We start from the raw sequence: 22,910 nt of genomic DNA on the forward strand, positions 1-22,910 counted from the left end.
ATAATACCACCACTTGGATTATTCAAAGTCAAAAAAAGAAGAAGAAGAAGAAGAAGAAAAAAAAGAAGAATAAATTATTCAATCCTGCACTTTCGACCCATTACGACACATTCCTTTCATTTTCGCGCTTTTCGCGATGCATTATACCATTCGCGATACAGAAATTCAATTCTTCACTCTCTCTCCGTTACTTCTCTTTCGAGTTCTTTTTAATTTGGAAAAAACGGACGCACAATCTTCTTACCTTTCCTCTCTCCTTTTCGAAATAAAGGGACATATTACGGGCAATTCGTACTTACAACTTGCGAACCGGAATTAACATTTCTAGATCGACTTGAGATCAAATTTAAATTCTCGTGAGAAATGGAAAAAATTGTAGGAAGCGAAGTATCACGATTACTTCGAGGTCTATCATTCGTCCCTCTCGTTTCTTCTATTCTAATATTCGTTTCCCTTCTTCGTCCGTTAAAATCATAATAAACATCGAAATACGAAAGATCATTCGAAATTGCTTTCAAGGTTACAATGCGAAGCGGAGGTAATCTAAAAAGACACAAGAAGGAACGGATATGATTTCGAAAGAGATGTTTTTAAAGTACAATCGAAACGATATGATGCGTAAAATACTGCAATCTAGCAAACACGTCCGAGAATAATGTGTTAATTAAAATAAATATCGCGTTAAACGCAGCGTTGCTTTTTTTATTTCTCGACTCGTGTCGAGGGAAAAGTATACATCGGTCTCTACATAACGAGAGAAACGATAACGAAGAGAATATTAGGTTAATTTCAACCGTCTTGTTGAAATTTTTTAATATTAGAGAGATATAACTACTTGGAGGAATAAATTATATACGTTTTTATACCAAACGAAGAAGATGAAATTAAGAACCGGATCGTGCAATTTTTATTCCAAAATATCATAAACTTGGAATAAATTTTTGAATATACGTGTAACGTAAGATAAAATATTTCCATAAATTTGTTTGATTTACGAATATTTTTTCAAAGAAAATTTTACCGTGAAATTATCATAACGTATAAATTATCGTAAATTCATACGTTATAAAGGATAATCCGATTGCGGTTCCTAAAATTCCTTTCAATTCCTCTGCTTTCCTTTACAATTATAATTCGCAATCCATTAGAAAGAATGAATTAATTTCATTACCAATTTCACTACCAATCGACGAGCCAATTGCAACGTCCCTCATGCGCCCCATCTCGCGCTTTACGTGAAAAATACCAAGTAAACGTGTCTCGAAAGACGTGTATTCGACCGGTAATGGGAGAACGATCACCTAGGCATAGACTTTTGAGGACACGATCGAGGGAAGAATCGAGGCAAGGATCGTTGTACGGGCGCCGCACGAGAGCACTTACGGGAAGGGAAAGGAAGGGGAGCCGGCGAAGGACAGGGACGTCAGTATTGACCCAGTTGGTGGCGCTCGCTGTTGCTTCGCCCTCTCTGCTCGCGCTCTCGCACCGACAGGGACCGCCGCCAACTGTGTACGTGCGTGTTCGGCTACGCAGCGTGTGCACAACCGCATAAATGTCACGTTGCGCAACGCCGTACACGATGGCTGAATCAACTCTGTGCGGTAACCGTGCAGCGTTGCCGACCATCTCTCTCTTGTCGTACCAACAACCGCGTGTTCCTTTCGTTTTTCAAGGACTTTTCATCGACGAGGGGCGATGAAAACCGTCAAAGTCGGATCTGCGTTTTATTAATTAGCTCCTGTCTCGGTGGAGAGAGGGCTTGTTGTTGTACATTTTCGTCGTCGAAACCGATGAAGGAGAGAGAGATAGAGGATAATCGGTAACGACGTTTTACGAAGCTTTCTACGAAGCTGCGAATTTGATCGAGCTATAACTTAATAATGATTTTCTTTTTTTCGAAAATGTATCGATTTGGATAATGCTTTTTTTTGGATTCGTTTATTTCGGATATCGTTTATTTTAGAAACGATATTTGTTTTCCGGTCCATCTAACGCTTTGGCAAAAATACTTCAATTTCGGTTGTTTCGCTTTGATTAAAAAATCTCTATTTTAATTCATTCTTTTACGAACACAATTGTTGTATCGATTTGGATTCTTATTAATTCGATCGGAAATGTTTGAGATTAATTGGTAAAAATTATTGGTCCAAAGGTTACCGAAACAAAGTCGGCCATCGCTGTTACAACCGATCCCTCCTCGAGCGTTAGCTTTTCATATCTTCTCCGACAATTTTTCTCTTCCTTTAATCGAACGCTCCTCGCTTAAACTCGAATAAATTCCAGCCTCGTGTCTTCTTTCATTTCCTCCCCTCCCCTCCCTCATCCAATCTCGAAACAAACGCAAAAGCAAAACGTTGCGAAGCAGAAGCGACAACGGCGAACGCCTCCTCCTCGCGGAAAACGGTTGGAACGGTTGGAAATATTAATAAAAATATGGCATTTACGAGGGCGGGGCGCAAGGATGGAATAAATTCTCCTCGACGAAGATTCATCCCCTTTGTTCCATCTTCGCGCCGAGTCGAACGTTAACAGGTATCCCATTCAAGGGAGGAATGAAAAGGGAGATAGGGGGATTATTAATTCCGCGGGGATGTCGCATAGTTTTTCAAACGATTCCAACATTGTCCACCGATGGAATAAATAACAATGTCCGGCAATTAAGCGAGCGGTATTTCGAAGAAGCGGCATTTTCGTATTAAACGGTTAGACACAGTATCGTAATTACTGCCCCCCCAACTGTCTCGCCCTCTCCCCTTTTGTCAGTTTTAACGAGGGAACTTCTTTTTCGTTCCGAGTAACGTACCGTGAATTATTACACGTTGGTTGGATACGTAACGTTGAACGTCGTTCGGGAACAACGTTGCATAATCTATCTTTGTCGCTCGTTCCCGGGGTTCGAGGAGAGCTGGTGGATGCTGGTCGGGTGCGTGGACGCGTGTAACGAGGAAGAATAGACGGGGAGAAGGGGATTCGACATACGATGAAAAAGTTTTATCAATTGAGAAAAGATAGAAAGAAAATTAGGAGGAAGATAAGAATGTAAGTTCGTCACGACGTCGATGATTTCCCGTTAAAAGTCTAAAAATCTCTTCGGTTTAAGAATTCGGAATATAAAATATTTTTCCTCGAGTAAGTTCGGGTTTGTCCGAGAAAGAAAGCACGCAGCGCCGTTAAGTTAATTAGGAACGAAGTAGTTACGGGCGCGAAGCTCACGAACGCCGTTATATAACTATAACGAAATTAAGGTGAGAAGGCGGGGTGGCGGTGTTCGGTAAGTGGTCTGCGAAAATGGCGGAGGATACGCGTAACTCCCGTTTCGAGGCAAGTTCGCCAAGAAATGAAGAATTCATGAGCGCCCGCGATCGAAATATCCTGGTTATTTCGAACTTTCCGGGCAAAGGAGGGAGCAAAGAAATTCCTATGAAAGTGGAATATTCCAACCGTCGTAATTAACCGTTGAATTATTATCCGGCGGGTTTCGACGTTGGAACAATTGGAAATTCGGGGACGTCGAGTGCAAGTTGTCTCGCGAGGGAAAAATTAATTTTCCCTCGATAGCCTGGTAACTTTTCGTTGACCATTTCCCTTCGAAGAAATGGAAGAATAGGAAATTTTGAGAAATAGGGACCCGAATTAGACCTCTCCCAGTGTCTTCTCTTTTATCGTCGCCCAGAGGTGATTAACGATGCTTCGTATGGAATTATTCGGGACAAATGGAGTCGTCGTTGAATCGACGTCGATCGAAAAACCCGCAAACGAGAAGCGGCGAAACCCGATTGTGAAGGATCCGCAAATCATTGAACCAACCACGGATAATTCCACGGTGGATGGATTCATTTTCCTCTCCTTTTCGCAAGTTAGGCTTGGTTAATTTTTATCCTCGCTCTTCGATGGAATTTCGGACGATTAAGATCGATATTTTACATCGCCAGGTTTTTAAACGTACGCGAGAGTCGATCGCAAATCTTTCGGATAAATTTGACGATCGCGGAAATGGTTCGTTTGCGAGAAAATGTAAGGCAAACGCAAAGTGTGAAAATATTTTCACATCCATCCCTGGTAAACGAAATTTTCAATCTCTTGCCTTCTCGCGCCAAGTACGAGGGAATTTCAATTACAGAAGGCACTTTGTTATTTAAATTATAATGCCTCGGAGGATGTGGTCGGGGGTTGCAAAAAGCGCGATTACTTTCGTTCCTACAAGTTTTTCGTTCAAAAGGAAAAATTAATACGATTCCTGTATCTCGATATTCGAGTAGACGAACAAAAGAGCGAATTATAGGCTATAAAACTTTCGCGAATTTCGTTCTCGAAAGTTATTTTTTCGCCACCGTAGACACCGAGCCTTCAAAATTACCTTCGTAACGTAGTTTCCACTCGCGAGAAATAATCTCGAGAGCAATTCTCCAGGAGTTCACTTTCGAAAACATTAAAACATTACGTAAAAAGAAAAACAAATAGAAAAGACAATCCAACAATCACTTTTCGAATCTTTACATCGAATCGATAAATTGAAACGATAACGACACTTGACCCGAGAAACAAACACAACATCTCGAATGCGTGGACCGATGAAAATCTCGATCTCGCCTCTCGCGAAAACTTATCCCCAAATACTTCTTTCATCTGGTTCCAAGGTAAACGCATCCGCCGTAATACGGAATTACAGGCCGTTTTATTTGGCCGTGACGCAAGACGCGGATGGATCCGCGATTAAGAATTCATGGAGAACACCATGGAGAAGGTGGAAAACACGTTCCCTCGGCGTGCCCCTCGGCGAAGACGGAGAGAGAGAGGGGCGGAAAACGGGGTGAGGCCGTCGGGAAGGAGGCGGCGCAGGGCGCAGGTGCGGCGTCCTGGTGCTGGCTTCGGCGTCGGCGTGGTGGTGGCGCGAGGTCCGGCGAGCGTACGCGCGGCGGAAGCGCAGAGCGCGGCAGGAGTCCAAAGGGATCACGAGGGTCCGAAATCACGGTGGTCGTTCGCTCGCCGGTTAAACGACTCTTGACATGAGCCTCGGTTCCCGCGCGTCCGTCAGCTAGGAGAGCAACTTGCGGTTCAAAGGTCAGTGGATCGACACGATCGTGCCGAATATCCGTCCGTCCGTCCGTCATTCGCTTCTCTTCCTCCGAATCGAGATTAGTCCCACCGGTTCTTCCAGATTGCTCGTTTCGTTTGTGAGTGCGAGCTCGCTCACTTTGTACCGAACGAAGGAGGAGGAGGAGGTGGGAAGAAGGTGGATCGAATCGGTGAAAGAAGAAGAAGAATCGAGCCCCGTTGTACTGTGGCTGGCTCATAAGAAGTCTCGCCTCGTCGGAAGAGTCGGGGATTGATAAAGTGACGTGGTACCGTGGATTTTTTCTATTATTTCTTTCGCGTTCCTCGAGACTTCTTGTGAGTCGTGCGTACAGTAGAGGTGTTCGATTCGGTATCAGTGATCGTTGTCAGTGATCGACGCCCGTGAACAAGCGAGCACCTTTCGACGCGCACGTCTTCGAAATCGAGGATCAAAAGTGAGGATATCATGTGCTCAGTGGACGAAACTACGTTTCAACGCCGAGTGAATCGGGCAATTATCCTGGATCTTCCGTGTTCTTTGACGTGTACGCGAAAACCGTATCTTTCCGTGTATCGAGTTGAAAATCAGTTGGAGAGAGAGGGAGAAAAATAAGGAGTCGTTAAAGTTTCGTCTGGTTTAACTTGATATTGGGAAGAAATTAGGGAGGAAGGTGCATATTTGTTCACGGGATCGACGAACACCAGTCAGACACCTGTTACCATTCTCGACGAGAGTTGAACCGGATCGAAGTTCGAAGTGGTGACGGGGATAACGAAATTCGCCTCACGGAAGATTTTCCTCTAATTAAATTGTCTGCTAAAATTCACATCTTTGGAACTAATTACACCAGATTGATAAGATGTGAGTAACTCGTTTTCCTTAAAAAAAAAAAGAAAGAAACTTTCCTTCGAAACTTTCCAACGAACCTTCTTTTCTCTCGTCTTCCTCCTTCCTCCTGTATGTACTGTACAACTTTGAAAAGATACATTTTTTTCGAGCGGAGAATCTTCCATATTTCCGGAAAGGAAAAGAGACCATCGAGTTATTTCCAAGTTGAAGTGAAAATTTCGAGGAAGCGCGTCGTATTACGTTCCAAGTACGTCACTAGATGGAAAAATAGAGAAATAGGTTGGGGCTCGTGAATTTTATCGCGCGCGAGGATTTTAAAGGGCCCTTCCGAATTTCTTAAAACAAGAGTTATCGATCCGCTTACATATGGTGCAAAAAAAAAAAAGAAAAAGTATTCTTGGACTCGAAACTCGTCAAGATTGGGTATTTTCGCGAGAGCGGAGGAAAGAAGAATCGACAAACTCGTCGATTCGTTCGAGAGAGTATCGATCGGTTGTCGAATTTGACGAAAGGAGCTGTTCAACGAACAGGGAGTACCCGTTGTTGTTCTCGCGTTACTCGTTCACTCGCCCTTTTTTCCCAAGAAATCGATACGACATCAGCGATGCACCTACGTTACAGCGTCTTTCGTAATCCGCACGCAACGAAAAATAACATTCTCCTTCAGCTTCCTCGACTTTTCTACTCATCTCTTCATCGCCGTATTAAACTTGATTCTCAATCACGATTCCTAAACTCCGGTTTCATCCTTAATTTCCTGCTTAATTTTAATCGATGTTGAGAATAATAAAAATTTCGATTACAATACTCTTTTACTCCTGCAATCTCACCTGTTCCATAACAGGTGAAAATTGATCTCGGTCGCGATTGCTAGTTGAACGAGCAGTGGTAGAACGATATCGATCGGCCGGCGAATATTCACCGAAATAAACGTACGACGAACCGAAGAAACGTACGACTCGGGCGAACGGGTAGCGCGTAACAAGTGGCTCCGTCCTGGCCTTTTCCATTGCCCTCCATTGTTGGCTGCTTCATCTCGCTCAGTTAGTATACAAGCGCGTGACATCCTTTCGTTCCGTACAATGGCGCGTCCTTTTCGAGCTCAAATCGTTCCTTTTCGATCCTCTCTCCCCACTTCTGCTTCTGATCGGTGCAACGAGAACGAAGCGATTGGTGGATCCATCTTTCTTCTCTCTCTGTCTCTTTGAGGAGAAGAGCGCGAATAAACGGGCGACTTTTTTCGTCGTCGGGGTTGGAGAAGCGTGAATTTTCGTTTCTGGGTGGCGATTAAAATGAAAGAAGGATTTGTATTCCCGATGGAGAATTTTTTTAATTCTTGGTGATATATATGTATGTATTTTTTGATAACGATCGAAACGAACTTTAATTAGGATGGCTCGTGAAATTTGAAAAGAGACTTGAAATTTTGTTTAAATTGAACAGGAAGGTATCGTTTACTTTTAATCGCGTCCTTTTCTTCCGAAAAATATATATATTTTCCACCGATCTACTGAAATTTAACGAGAGATCCTTTTGAAGCCAGTTTACCCATATTTTGTTCGCTATTTATGCCGCTTTCGGTCAAAAATGTAATAATTGGCTCGGATTATCGCGCGATGTAACGATACCGAATAAATTATAAAATTATATAGAAATGACTAGCCTTTACTTGCGCGCTAATCAGTTTCAGAAAGAAATTTCCAACCGAACGAAATTAAACATTCGCTGATAAAACGCGGTGAAAGGAAATATTCATCCTTTAAATTCCTGTTTTCCCGAATCTACCAGGGGACGAGAAGGCGTGAATTCGATCGTCATCACGGCCTCGAACGGTTTATTCGCCTCTTTTTCGAAGATTCGTGCCTCACTCTGCCTCCCTCGTCATCAAACCGAATTTCCGCCACGCGGCCAAAGGCGAAGGGTGTGTCCGATTCCGAGTGTGCGTGCTCGCTCACGGTTGTTTGTTTAATCCCACGAGGCATCTGCAACATGGCCACTTCCCGTTTTCGCCTACATCCAACCCTCCCCCGCATTCAACCTTCCCGATTTTATGCTCTTCCTCTTTTTCGCCGACCAGAAAAATTGATTATCGCGGGGCTGATGATGGTTTCGAGCGAGACGAGGTTAAAATTCAGCGGGAGATGAGAAATTTTTCGAATCGAATGACGATCGTTTCGAGATTGAAAGGGGATGGAAATTGTGCCCTCTGTTTAAATTATGTTATCCGAGTAACAATCGATCGGCAAAGATCGATATTGGAAGCTCGATTGGAGAGAAATTTTGACAGGAAAGGAGAACGAGTTGGAGAACAGGTTCTTCTTGCTCGAATTTACTTGCTGAACGATCCGCAACTTTCCTCAAATATTAATGGAAACTTGGTTGGAGGGAATGGACGTAAGAAATTTGTTGAAAAACATGGCAAAATATTCCCGTCTTTCGTAAGAACAAACTTCCATCAGGATCGAATTATTCCGCTTTGAGAAAGATCGATCAAACACTGCCCCTACTTTCTTAAATTAGTAAATAAGAAAGTTGTTCGAACGTTTACGCTTGCACAGGGAAATGATCCTAAAATTAAACCGGTAATTTCTGTTCAAAGATTCTCTCTGTGAGACTCTCTGCAGAGGATTTCACGAAAGAGAGAATAACGAGAGAAAGATTGTCAGCGATAAAAGGTTAGAAAATTCGATTTCGATCTTCCATTCCATTCTCCAGAACGAGTCGAACGACGATTGAAGAAAAATGAAAGGCATCGAGTGGAACGTTTCGTTTGCTCGAAAATTTCGACTTTGCCTACTAAATTTCCGTCCTTCCGCTTAATTTCGATGGGAGTCACGAAGCTCGGTGACGCGAGTGCCAGTTAAAGTGACTGGAATATAATAACGGTATCGATCCTGTCTCAAAGCCTGTGTTTGCGTCCGTTTATACAAAGGGCCGAATACTCTGGTGCGAAACTTAATGAACGCTGTCACTGTGCCTCGCCATTTCACTTAAACGATATTAACCGAGTGACGAGGAGATGGGGAGGAAAAACGCGAGGGGGTGAAATTTAACGACGAGACGAATTTTGGAATTTTGGAGACGAATTAGAGATAGATTCGAAACGAAAATTTTGGAGATTAAAAGTCCAGATAAATTTAAGGTAAAACGTCTCGTTACGGTGTCTGCCAAGAAAAATTAATTTTCCAAATGATCTTTGATCTCATTTACCGTTTCGATTTAATTCCAGATTTTTTTTCCCCAGGATTAAACTTCGTTAACCTAGTTTTTAGACAGTTTCGAACATCGTGATTAATTCCTCCACTCTTTAAGTCGAGTTTAAACATCTCGAACCGCAAATATAAATAAGATATATCTCGAGAAAACTTGTTTCTCTCTCTCTCTCTCTCCTCCCAATTTTGCATTTGAAATTAAACTGGCAAACGAGTCGACGATCGAATTCTCGCGTACAACAGGAACACGTTTCTTCCATTGGAAAGGATAATTTTGTTTCTTTCCTTTTTTCCTTTGGTGGATGCAAAATTATCAGAGACGCGGAAATTAAATGTTCCCAGAACCAAGAAAAGTAACTCGTTATGACGGTTAACATCGCGACATAATTGCGTGACCACCGACTGGACAGAAAAATGCTGAATATTTCTGCTTTCGGTGGCAAGATAAAAAGGAAACCACCTGCGCTGATTATGGAAATAATCTGCGGTGGAATTAGAAGCGGGTTTTAAAGTCTTATCTTCTTTTTTTTTTTTTTTTTTTGCCCGGAGGAAGCTGTCTCATTTTTGTCTCTCGATATTAGAATAACGATGTTAAAGAGAATAGCCTTTCGTGGAAAGCCACGTGTTTGATAACAATTTCGTGAACAATTGGCTCGTAATATAACGCGAGAATAAAATTTGTAAGTTAATAGAAATAGAAATATTCAAAGAAGAAATTTTTTTAAAAAGCCAGAACATCGGGTTCATTATCATAAATATTTAGAGATGGAATATATAGAAAAAGAAAAGAAGAAACGGAAGGAAATTTTTGAAATTCAAAGCACGAAATAATTATTCCCATAATTATAAATGTTTGGAGAAGGAATATGAAACAAACATGAAAATTCGAAAGAAAAGTTTTCTATTTTTCCGAGAATACTATTTATAGCACGAGACAATATCAATTTTTTTTTTACAAAACATACGCGACTTGTCGATATTCTTTCTTTCATCTGTAAAACCATCGAGAAAAAAAGGTTCGAACGCTCGCTTCGTTTCCTCTAAAAGTTTTTCGCTTTATCGGTCTAAGTTTTCTTTCTCGGAAAATCCTAAATGTAAATGGGAATCGAGGGGACGACTAAAATAGCGGAGGAGTTGAACTTTTACGACGTTGACATTTCTCTTATTATCGATCGTTCCCAAGGAAACGATGGATATTGTAATATATGCCCTGCATGCATCGTTTAAAACTACTCTCCTTCTCAACAAACGTTCCTTCCCTTCTTTTTTTATTTTTAAATCTTTTTACAATGGAATAAATTAAAAGCGAAAATACTCGTGATAACAATCAAAAACAATGTGAGTGTCCGATTGTTTAAAAAAAAAAATTCCAAAAATTGTAAAATTACTGATAGAAGATTAAAATTGTAAATGATTCGAAAACAGACGAAGCGAAATGTGTAAAAAAAATGTGTATACGTATAAAATGTACAAATATCGCTATCACAAGTCGAAAGAATAATTAGAATCGCAGAGGAAACGAACGAATGTCGATCATTAAGGCGGAAACTCGAAATCAGGAAACGTGAGTTCGAACAAACGATTTCGCGTTGAACGCTTCCGCGAACGTTGTTTCGTTGAATATATCGATCGTTCCAAGTATTCATCTGTTCCAAGATGAATACCGTAATATATCTTTCATACCGGAACTTACTTCGCGTCTCGATTCGACGGTGAACGTTTTCATACAAATTCGTCTTTACGCCACAAGAACTTTTCAACGTATTTGTAAAAAAAAAAAGAAAAAAAGAAAAGAAAAGAAAAGAAAGGAAGAAAAACAAGTGTTAAAGGTATATGAAAAATACCAAGCAACTTCTGAATTATGAAGTTGCGAGAATGCGGATGCACTCGTACAACCACCCTCTATTCTTTTCTCCGGTTTCCATTCTTTATGAGATTTATGATCCGGAATTTCTAAAGACTAGAATTTTCTTTGGAATTAAAGATTCTAGAATTTCAAGATTCCTTCGTGGTTTAAAATTTATATTTTCACTTTTAAAAAATTATAGAATTTCTTTGGAATTTTTTTATTTTTAGAAGCAAAAAGTTTTCACGATTTAAAATTTATACATTTTGGGAGAATCTTTTTCTGATAAAATTTTAAAAATTCTAATTGTCCGCTTCGTAGTCTCGAAGCAAATTTGAACAAACACGAAAAAGAACAAATGACAATCTACGATTAAAGCGATTCTATTTTATCGGAAGAAAAAAAAAAAGATTGTTTTAAATATTGTTCCACCGCAATTCGAGCGATATTTTAAAACGTAATCCACTATAAGCTCGCTGCTAGAAATAAACGATGAAATGTTATCCAAAAAAACACCATTGCGCGATCGAAGCGAATTCAAATTATTATAATTTCAATTTTGCAAGGATCCAATATTCTTCTTATTCGAGGAATAAATTGGTACGATTATCGTGAAATAAACGACAAAGACAATGAACGATACGATTAATCAATATTATTAATCCACCGTTGTTTATCGAGCCGAGTTCGAAAAATTAAAATTCGAAAATTATGAAAATTAGCCACGCAAGTTTCGATGCATCGACACTTTGTCCTCGTTTTCGAGCAACAAATTCGAATTTCGGTGTGGTCGATACGACTTAAAAATCAATATTCAATTACTCGTAACACCGCGTAATTACATTTAACTTTGGGGACGAGTTAATTGCGCTGGCGCGTCGAAAAGACCGATCGAAATTAACGAATCGAATTTTTCGTCGAGTTGTCAAGATTCATAGAAAAAAGAAAGAAAGAAAGAAATAAAAAAAAAGAAATTTCTATTAAATATGGAAAGAAATTCGATAGATTGGATGAATAGTTTCGAATTAAAATTCTTTTCGATCGGTTCGAAACGAAAATTAAAATGAAATTTATGCGTTTTATTTGATGAACGAGGATATGCAATATCTTGATTGTTTCTGAGATTATTGGAAATTTCTCGAAAGAGTCGACATAAATAATCTTGGAGTTTGGCCATGGACGTTAAAAAGATGACTTGGAAATCTAATCGTACAAGGATCTTTGATTTAAAGATGTAACGATTTATTGATGACAACAAGATAGAAGAATATATATTTGAGATTATTAGTTAATTTTAAAATTAATTAAAATTGTGCAACGAAAAATGATGGATCAAAATTTAACGCTGCTTCGTAACAAAAGCTCAACATTTAAACCTTCAACCTTACATATCATGTTCATGTTCGCGATAACAAGTAACTTCGTTCCGGAAACACGGATCTAACGCACGAAATTTCCGAAATTCCAATCGCGTGTATTAATTAATCTTAACGAAACGTTGCTGCTCGTTGATCAAATTCCAAGAGATATTTTATAATTATTCGTACACGAAATATAAACGGCGAGAAGAAAAATTCTAACAGCAATATTTACAGTAATAACGATTGAGATTATCTTGTTTCGAAACCCCGATGCGATTCTCGCGTTTACGAAATTTATTTATACGCGGTTTATTGAAAATAGCTGGTTTTTATGGCGCATTACTAAAAGCTTGTAACAGCATCGTAAAAAGTAACAACCTTCGTTGATTCACCCATCAACCACCCTCTTTCCCTCCCCCATTCTTTTTTAAAACTCGCTTCTACTTTCTTAAAATCAAATTATTCTCACATCTTCTCTTCGCACCCCTCTGCTTTTTTCTTTCGATCCTTTTCTTCCTCTTCTTCTCTTTTCTCGCTCTTCAAAAAATAATCATACTCGCTTTAATCATACTCGCGTGACTGTGCACTTAATTAATACGCGCCGTACACCACGTGATCCTGCTTGGCTACGCTGAATTATTTAGACAAGTTAATTGCCATTTATATCTAGGTTGTCGGTGTCCCGAAGTATAATTTTCTTCAATTAAGCGTTTCAATATTTACGAGGTCACGAGGCATGAACATTTTTATACTTGTTAAAAGTTTAACAGGTTACATCCATCATGGCTGGAACGTTTTTAAAGGGAAAAGATGTTATTTTATCAGCGGGGTGGTTACTACCCAACCCTCCTAAAAATTATGGACCTCTCTCTTCTTTTACGATCTTCTATAGGTATATTATGCATTTCATTTTCTTTACAGTAATTCAACAACTCGCATTAGCATAAATATACTGTTCATCTAAATTTATTAGAAATCTTCGCTAACTCTTTTCGTTTTCTTCGTTTCGCATAATAAAAAAAGAAAAAATACTCGCAGATCGAAACTACGTCATTTATCCAAATTTGCACAGTATTCAAATACTAATTCCGTGAACAATGGCGGTACGTACGCAATTCTGCCGAGTTTACGATTCGAAATTCAAATATTACATCGTCCTTGAGGCAGATCTTGGTTCCAACCGAGCTGCGAGTTAGTTTCTCGAAATCACGGTCGTAAACCGTGGACATCCTATTCCCCATAAAATTTTCAACCATTTCCTCCACGACTGTAATCCACCGACTGAACATTAATCCACGAATTACTTTTCCCGCAACCACCTGAACGAAAAATCCCTCATATACATATATGTACATACATATCGCGGTTGAATTTCTAGAATTCCATCGAGTCGTGAAATTCTACTTGCAGAAGTGGAAATGGAAATCCTAAAGACAATTTCCCTGTGATCGACGCGTGATAGAGTTTTAAATTCGAAACGACAACGGCCGATATGAAATTTAAACGAAAGTTTCCACGTTTCTGACGCGGAAACTACGAGTATATACGGAATTTCATCGCGGGAAGAAAACTTGGAAATGGTTCTCCGTAATTTAAACCATATCCTTGGAATAAAACTACGCTGTAAACTCTTCGATTCGAAACGATAATGGACGATAGTTTAATTTGAAGGAAAGTTCGTTTCGAGTATGGAAATGATGTTTTCGGATCGAGGTTTTGGAATGGAAGTTGAGATGGAAACCGACAGATATAATAATCCTTGACGAAAAACTTTCTAAATAAAAATATCCGATAGGATGATGAAAGTGATTCTCCATAATTTTGTTACTCGATATCTTTCCTCCGAACCTTGTTGCTATTTAAAAAGGAAAAGAGAAGAGAAGAGGAAAATCTGGCTCGATAATTTTCAACTCGCTCGTTTTTTTCGCCTTCCTCAATATTATTTAAAACGGAGAGTTCCAGAAAGAGCCAGTGTGCCAGACCGTTTATTTATATTTCCTTCTTGGATTGAGAGATCTTGGAAAGACGACATCCCCGTGTAAAAAATTTGCATCGACAGACACCGTTGCTCGTCTGCAAGAGGAGAGAATTCGCGCAATTTGCCAGCAAAGATAAAAAGTAATATTGCTCTTTCTCCATTCGAAGTACGCCGATGAAAGAACGCGAGCATATTCAGGTAATAAATTATTACCCGAGCGAGAAAGAAACGATTTCTTATCGATCGTACTCCCAGGGAAAAAACTAGACACGAGGATTTTTTGATTGCATTTCTTATTAACTTATCGGTGCTCGACTTCGCAAGGTACGAGAATGGAGAGAAAAGGTAAGATTGGATAAAATATAAACTTTTAATTCCATTTCGGTTTTAATAAGTGCATGTGCGCTTGTAAATCGAAGGAGAAACTTTGAAAAAATTGTATCTCTTTAATAATTTGTTTCTTTAGTGCTACGACGATAAATTAAACTGATAACAAGTGAATTAAAATAAACAGGGATCACTGGGATAATCTATATTAATCTACTCTTCGAAACGACAAAAATTGCAATTTATGGAAAACCAAATTGACAATTTCATAAATTTTTCCAATCGATATCTCCTATTGATCGTATCAAAATAAAATTCTTTATGTAACATTTAACAACACTATCCGTGATTGTTAACAATCGTTAAAACATCCCTTGGATCGATCAAACAAATCAACAAAGGACAAATATAATAACAAGATAATAAACGGATAACGACAAGAGGGATAAATTTATCGCGTATTAAAAAGTATCCCATAAAAATGGTATACTTTTCCGTCACGCGAAGTCACGGTGGAATCGTATCATTAGAAACACGTATCCGATAATTTGATCGTGGATAAACGTCGAGAAAAAGAGTGAAAGCAAAGTAGATGATCGCTTATTAAAAGGAGCGTTGAAAAGTAAACGAAAGTGTAATTGAAAACTAATGACAGACGAGGCAATAACGAGGCCGTTGGGAAGAATGCGCTTTTCCTTTTTTTCCTCTCTCGTTCCAATAATAATTGCCACGGAATTCTCGTTTTTCAATATTACTTCCTGTTTTTTACGTTGCCAGAAGAAAAACCCCATCGGGCCTTTTAACGTTGCGCGATCCTGCCCGATCTCGCCCGATATTGTTCGCAGATGGCCGAAGTTGCCCGATGTTGCCCGAAGATCGCTCGCTGCGCTATCAGTAGTAGAGACGACGCTTTGGTCGTGCAATATTTGGTTCATGCATATGCCCCGATTTACGTACGACACGACCCATTACCAATGCAAACGTGTTACGTGGAACACGGCCGACGAGAAACACAACGCCTTCGCGATGGAAATCGAACGAGGGGAGCAGCTCCCTTGCTTCGCTGAACATAGCAAGAATTATGCATCGCATTCCTCTTTTTTCTTACCGATCGTCTATGTTTAGCACAGTTTCGAAATTCCCGGTATTACGGCGAACTAGAAGTATAAACTTTCTTCTTCTTTTCGAAGTAATGCTCGAAAATAGTGGATTCTCGGTAAATGGATTCTCTTATCATTATTAAAAAAAAAAAAAAAAGAAACAAGTAATCTTATTACTGTCGTCAATTTTGATTCCTTCGATAAATAACATGTGATAAACCTGGCATTGCATCTAACAACGTACTAACAATATTTTAAATACACGTACTTAAATCTATCGTGTGACACGTAATCGGTAATCTTAATGCTCCCGCGGACTTATCTTAACAGCGGAGACCTAATTAGGTCTGCCAAAGTAAATGCGCCGGAGTAAGTTCCGACTAATCTGGAATCATGAATCCAGTTCACCGCGTCGGATGAATTCAATGGAAAAAAAAAAAGAAAATATATATATATTTAATAGGCCACTCTTTTACATGCAACCGGAATAAAACTCGACGTTTCTCTTTCGCGTTCGTCTAAAACACCGCTTTTACCCTCGCATCCTTATCTTCCCCAAGAAAAATAGAAGAGGGAAAAAAGAACAGCACGAATCATCCCCCTCGAGGGGATTAAACACAACGAAAAACCCATTCCCGATCGAGACCCATGCAACATCTCCCTGTTCAAACGAATTAATGAATAAAAACGGGAATTTATTACGAAAATTCCATTTACCCCGGCTTCATTGGCCGCTAACGTCTCTGCATTTAAATTCGAACGTAATTCAATACACCTTTGCAATTAGCGATTAAAATTCTTCTCTAGTTGAGATCGTTGCGCGGAGATGGCCAAGCTGGAAAGAAAAAGGAAGGAGAGAGAGAGAGAGAGAGTGAGAGCCATTTCCATCATCGTAATATGATTGAGCCGAGGAAGATTCGAGTTCGTCACGTGAGAGAGACGTTACGAGGTGGGCACGCAACGCGTCGAAATAACATTTAGTTAACGTGAAATCGGCCTCGTTACGCGAGATCCCTCTCGACGATTGCAATTATCCCTATCCCTGGACGATTTCATGGCTGACAGTTGTAACGGAAGAATTAACCCGAGTGGGGCACAATTACGCCCCCCTCCCCAACTCGGCCAACCGATCGACCGAGGAGAAAATTAAATCGACCACCGGAGAATTGCCGCGATAACACTAATGTGGAAAGTGTTTCCAGTTATGGTGAGATTACCATCGGTAAGTATCCAACCGGCTAACGAAATCGTTCGAGTGTACCTCAACCGGGTGTATTAATTGGAATGCGCATACACGTGTATACTTGTTCTAATTATCTGTGCCAGCATCGGTAAATGGGTGATCGAGTAAATTCGGTGCTTGTTTGTCCGTTTTGGTTAAATATTTGTGGTCACGAATAGAGAGTAGCGCGATGGAAAGTAAAAAGAAAGAAAAAGTCTAGCCATCTTGACTTGACTTTTAGCTAAAGCTGAGATAATAACAGAGGTCAGATCAGAAAGCGCTTTCGAAGAAGAGAAAGAGGAAGAAGAAGAAGAAGAAGGAGATAGGCTCGAGAACCTTTTGTTCAATTTGGATCTCTCTAATAGCCATATCTAGGAAAGGTTATCTAGGTGGAACGCGATTGTTATCCTAGCATAACCATCTACCACAAAGAATTGTTAATTTTTTTCCACCAATCTTGGTTCAGCCATTCAACAACGATTGTTTCCAATAAGGGCACTACGGTTCGTATTTGAAGTTTTAAGTTGGATAATCCTCCTATTTTCAGAGAAGAAACGATACTAATTCAAAAGTAACTACAACTTGTTGAACTATTCTGGAAATCGTCAAAGTTGAACGAAAGTTTCATGATAACTATAAATTTCTATTTAAACAAGCAAGTCGAGACGATCGTTCCTCAAGGACGAAACGAACGAAAGATTTCCTTCCAATCTTACATTTAACCCGAATACAACGTAATCTAGATCTGACCTAAACTTCGTTTCGCATTGAAATCGCGCGGTATAAATCTAAGTTTGATCTTATCTAACGTAATAATATTGCTCTGTTCGATGATAAAAGAGAGTGGAACGAGTTATTAATAATCGTGCCCTACGTTGTCGAGTTACTCGAATAATTTGATTAATTAAAAGTTTCCTTGATAGTCGATAACAAAGAAAAAGTTCGCAATTAACGAAGCCAGTTTTATCTCGGCATCGTGATGTTATGTTGAAGCGTTTGATGAAAAAGAAAATGGAAGAAAATTAAGCGGCAAATCATTTTTCTCGTGAATTTAACCTTTTTAACGAATATTAATCGGGAAGAAAAGGCAATCAATGAATTAACATTTCAAACGAAATTTTTTAAACTTTGAAATATTTCTCTGAAAAAGCAACGGCGTTGACTTTCATTTTTTCAATTCTTTTTTTTCTTTCTTCACCACGCAAGGAATCTAAACAACGAGTTCTTTGGTAATTGCGCTCTCTCATTTTTAACCTGCCTACACGGAGAAACGGGTTTGAAATCTAATGTTATTCGAGCCCTCCTTTCCAAGGAACTTAATTGCACGTTCGACACTCACGGACAACCGGAATTTGCATTTCTCGTTTCGAAGCTTCCACCGACTATCGAGGAGCAACGGCGTTAGAGAGAGGTAGGGCAGAGAAAGAGAAGAGTTGGAGTGCAATGAAAACGTTTCAATTTGGTCACCAGATATTTGGTCAACTGATGAATAGGTAAAGTTAACTTTCGCGTTGTGTACCAACTACGTTAACGCTCTGCTATGCGACAGACGTTTGGTCAACAATGACAGAGAGAGAGAAGTAGGGGAGGGGGGATCGCTTCTTGATTTTCCAATATCCCCAATGAAATTTTGAGAGTAATACTTTGGTTTTTTTTTTATTTTTTTGAAAATAGAATAGAATCAAATAGAATCTGAATGTGATAGAATTCGAAGAAACTGATTTTGTAAATAAAATTGAACATTAATTGTCAATTGAAACTTTGGAGAAGTATTTCGATCTGATAAAATTAATCGATTTAATAAAGAAAGAAATAATTGCAAGTAGAATCCGAATGCGAAAGAATGGCAAAAAATATATCTTTACTCGAATAAGCTCGAAAAAAATTCTCCATTTAGATTAGATCCATCGAGATTAATCTTTCTTTTTTTAGATATTTTTAGGAGCACGCGTTGATTATATCGCCAACTAATCGTCTTCCAAACGTGAAAGTAATTCATGCTTACGTCTGTCGTTGCCAAGTTACACGAAATTATCCATCGAACCTGCCTCACGTGCATCTAACGATCACCCATATTGACGCCACTAACCTCGTGTGTAACGAAATTTATTACACGCGTGTCACTTTTTATTTACGTGATAAACACGGCCCCTTTAATATCCTCGCAAGAAAGAAGAAATTTTACACGAGAAAAGTTTGATACATATTTCTCGAATCTGAATCGGGAAAATATCGAAATGGGAGAATCTATCCAAGAATGAAAGAATTTCCAAAAAGATTTCTAAGATAGAAATTTCTCTTTAAACGAACCAAAAACTTTCTAAGTGCGAAGAGAATGGCACGGAGCGAAACAAGGACGAATCGCTCGAGATTTCTCGATAAGAGAGATTCTTTCGAAATTTTAAGAAGAGAAAGAACTAACTTCTACATTTTTCTAGAAACTTCACCTGCTCCTTGTATTCCTGATAAGATGATCAGAAAACGAAAAAATTGGAACGAAACGGGATAATAATTTCGCGTGCACGAATAATTAAGCGATCGGGTCGAAACGATACTTAATTAACGATCCAACAATTTAATCGTCCGAAAAAAAAAAGAAGAATTCGCATAAAAATTCCATTTAAAAGGAGAAAACGGGACCGATATAAGATTTTATTTATTGCGGTGGCGTGTCGCGTGATTCACGTTTCACGCAACCATTTGCATTTGTTTGCTCTTCGCCAACGATTCGTTGCTTTAAGTGTTTCCATGGAACATGGCGGTATTTTCCTATTAGAAACACCGAGACACCCGCTTTAAAGATCCATTCGTTCGTACCACCGTTTCTGTCTCTCCGTTAATTGCACGCGAAAATTCCCTTATTTTTTCCCCTCCTAGCCCTCGTGTCCTCTTCTTAAGAGCTCGACACTTTTCTCCTTTCTTTAAAACCTCCCGAAATTCATATCATGAGAAAGATACTTAACCGATGGTAAATTTATTCGTTCCTCGAAATGGAAGATAAATTGTACGGCGGGACAATTTATTTTGAGTTTATTAAGAGATATTTGACGAAAAGGAAATTAATTATCTTCGATTTTTGAAATTACTCGTGTAAGAATTATTTTTCTAACATGATAAATGTTCTATTATGCTTGGTGAACTGGAATTAAAGCAGATATATTTTAATCGCGATTCTATGCTAATTTATGCGTCGATTACACGCAAGAATTCGCAATTATGTAAAATAACATTTCTAGAAATCACGATGTTGGAGCAAATAAAAATCGTACATAGGGGGAGATTGATTCCAACTTTTTCAATTATTCGAAAACATTCCGTTCGATATTTCCATGTTTTGATTCGGTAATTAAACTAGTTGCGATTTATTGAAACAGTCGAACGTTCGATCCACGAGGTACAACGCAATTATCTAGATTAGTACCGTGTTGCACGATCTGATGTGCAATTAATAACGATGTATCCCACTTCTGACCTTCCAGAATTGGATGGGATCGATACCATACGGCGAGACAACTCCATGCTGGTTATGTCTCCTTTTGAATACCGTACTTGCGCTAAACTCGACTCGAGGCCAATCGAATCATGCCGATTTTCACCGATCCTACAAGCCAAGGTTTTTAACAAAAACCATTACCGCCAGTTCCAACTATCCAATCTATAATTTAATATTATCGTTCATTGAATTATAGATATCCAATATTGATTTAATATCAATGCACGTATGTAAACGAGACTGTTATACGGGATACCTCGAAATTGAAGAACTAGAATCAAATTAAATTATTTTATTCCGGACTTCGTTTTTGGAAAAAAACTTGGAAAATAAACGCGAATAAAACTTACATAATTATTAATTATACGCGAGAAAACAATATTTTTTTTAAAAGAAAGAATATTGTATATATATTATAATAAATCTTCAACGTGAACGTGTCAGTGAAGTTAATTTTCAGAAAAATGAAAATTTCAACGAAAAAAACTTCATTTTATATTTTACATTTATTTCTATATAGAATATTTCACCGCAAATTATCTATCACCAAAATTGGCCTGCCAAAATTTCATCCTTTTATTTTTTATTTGTAAAAATTACACTTTTAAATTTATTTCCCCGTATAATCAATAATCTTGAAATTTGTGTTAAATTTTTTTTTTATCTCTACATACATCGAAATAAATACAGAAAATAATTCATTCTGTATTTTACTATGTCTGATATTTATAATTGATGTTTATAGTTGTTAAAGATTTTCTAAAGAATCTTTCAGAAAAAGAAAATATATCAGCCTAAAGCAGCAAGAGTGTTTGTCCACTATATTTTACCGGGGCATCTTTCCTATGGACGTTGCCCACGATCGATGGACTGGTAATACTTTAGTGCCTGACACGCGCTCTGGAACAGGAAAACAAGAGCGAATAGTTCGCTCACTTTTTACTAAAATACGCCTCGATATTTCATATAGCTTTATCCATATACAGCTATCCAATAGACACATCTTATTTATTTTTCTAGTTACAAAAGACTGCATCTCTATCCTACTTGTTTCATTTCTTGCCCTTGCATCATGCATACGCGAAAGAAAAATGACAAACAAAAATCTATAAGTTATTTTTAAAGTTTAAAATTTTCGCATTTTTGTTCGATAACTATAAAGAGAGTAAAAAATTGAGAAAAAGTTTTTGAACGTTCTGAGAGGTGTTGTGCAATTCCGTTTTAATATTTATAGTTTATAATTTCACGATGAAGAGAAAGAAAGAGAGAGAAAGAAAAATAGAAAGAGAGATTATGTTCAACTAAAAAGCTATTTTACATTTAATCGAATCCACTTCTACTTTAGATTAGAAGCCACCTTTATCGTTAGTAATCCCAGAAAGCTCTCATTTTTTTCGAGCTATCCTCCTCTTTCTCTTTTACAATCTTTCTCTATAATATTCATTTCGTGTCAAAAATATCATAAAATCTACATCTCTTAAAAATTGTATTTCACTTACTTGTATCTATTATCATTCTCTTCTTTTCTTCTTTTCTTCAAAATCCTGGAAAGAATTCTACACTTTTATAGAAGATAAGTCGTTAACTAAGTTCTACTTTTGTAATAGGACTCATATTTTTCCTGTACTACTTTTTATTTTTACTAAAATCTCTAACTCTAAGTGGAATTCAACTTTTTCTATTAAGAATAAATCTTTCAAGTTTGATTTAAACGAAGAAAAAAAAATAACATATATTAGCTCAATAAGAAATACTTTTAGATGTATAAAAGATCCGAATTTGGTTAATTTAGAGAAAAAAAGTAATATCATATTCATAAATATATTAAAATAAAAAAATCTTCAGAACTTAGTTAACAACTTTCTAAGCAGGAAGAGAACAAATTAATTTCTCGATATCCTCTTTTAAAGCAAAGTCTAATTGATGCTCGCCTTATACGAGTATTTTATTAATTGGTGCATTAATCGTATACATATATGTGTACTTATAGGGATAAAGAACCGATAAAGCTAGAGGCCGCATTGAAATTTTTCGCGCGATCGACTCGCGACATAAATATGCCTGAATTTACATTTTTATCGAATCTCGGTTCTAGCTGCACGTGAAATAAAGCTATCGCATAACGTGCGAGCCACGACGAAACGATAATACCGTGGGACATGTACAGCTGTACACGGGGGTGAGTTCGAGCTTGAAATTGAGACTAAGTGGCTATATTCCGTAAAACACGTATCTGATATTATCATTGCACCATATATGTCGCAAATGTTATCTTTTTCTTTTTTTTCATAGATAACTCGTTACGCTCGCAATCGTACGTTTTGATATTTTGGAAGTTTCGAATATAAGAAATTGTTATATATAACGTTTTATTGGAATATAAGATGAATTTGTTTATAATTACTAAATAGTATTATGGATGTAATACTATCTAATAATATATAATGGAAAAAATTTTTTTCTATC

The 22,910-nt window shown here is 38.2% G+C and overlaps 2 protein-coding genes across 14 annotated transcripts in view; one reads left to right on the forward strand and one right to left on the reverse strand.

Moving 5' to 3' along the window:
• LOC107998922 (pre-piRNA 3'-exonuclease trimmer-like) overlaps positions 1 to 22,910 on the reverse strand; it is an 82,772-nt gene that overhangs the window by 58,645 nt on the left and 1,217 nt on the right. The gene's annotated exons all lie outside the window — the stretch shown is intronic.
• Positions 4,870 to 22,910, forward strand: part of LOC107998923 (leucine-rich repeat-containing protein 15) — a 105,898-nt gene continuing 87,857 nt past the window's right edge. For 2 of the 5 annotated variants that reach the window (XM_062082957.1, XM_062082959.1), the window contains exons 1-2: positions 4,911 to 5,061; positions 5,159 to 5,917. The gene's annotated coding sequence lies outside the window, so the exon portion shown is untranslated. Of the gene's footprint in view, positions 5,062 to 5,158; positions 5,918 to 22,910 lie in introns of all 5 variants that reach the window. The other 3 variants (XM_017058474.3, XM_028667292.2, XM_062082960.1) reach the window with 3 other exon arrangements.

Source organism: Apis cerana, linkage group LG12 (genome assembly GCF_029169275.1).
Source record: "Apis cerana isolate GH-2021 linkage group LG12, AcerK_1.0, whole genome shotgun sequence".
NCBI lineage: Eukaryota > Metazoa > Arthropoda > Insecta > Hymenoptera > Apidae > Apis > Apis cerana.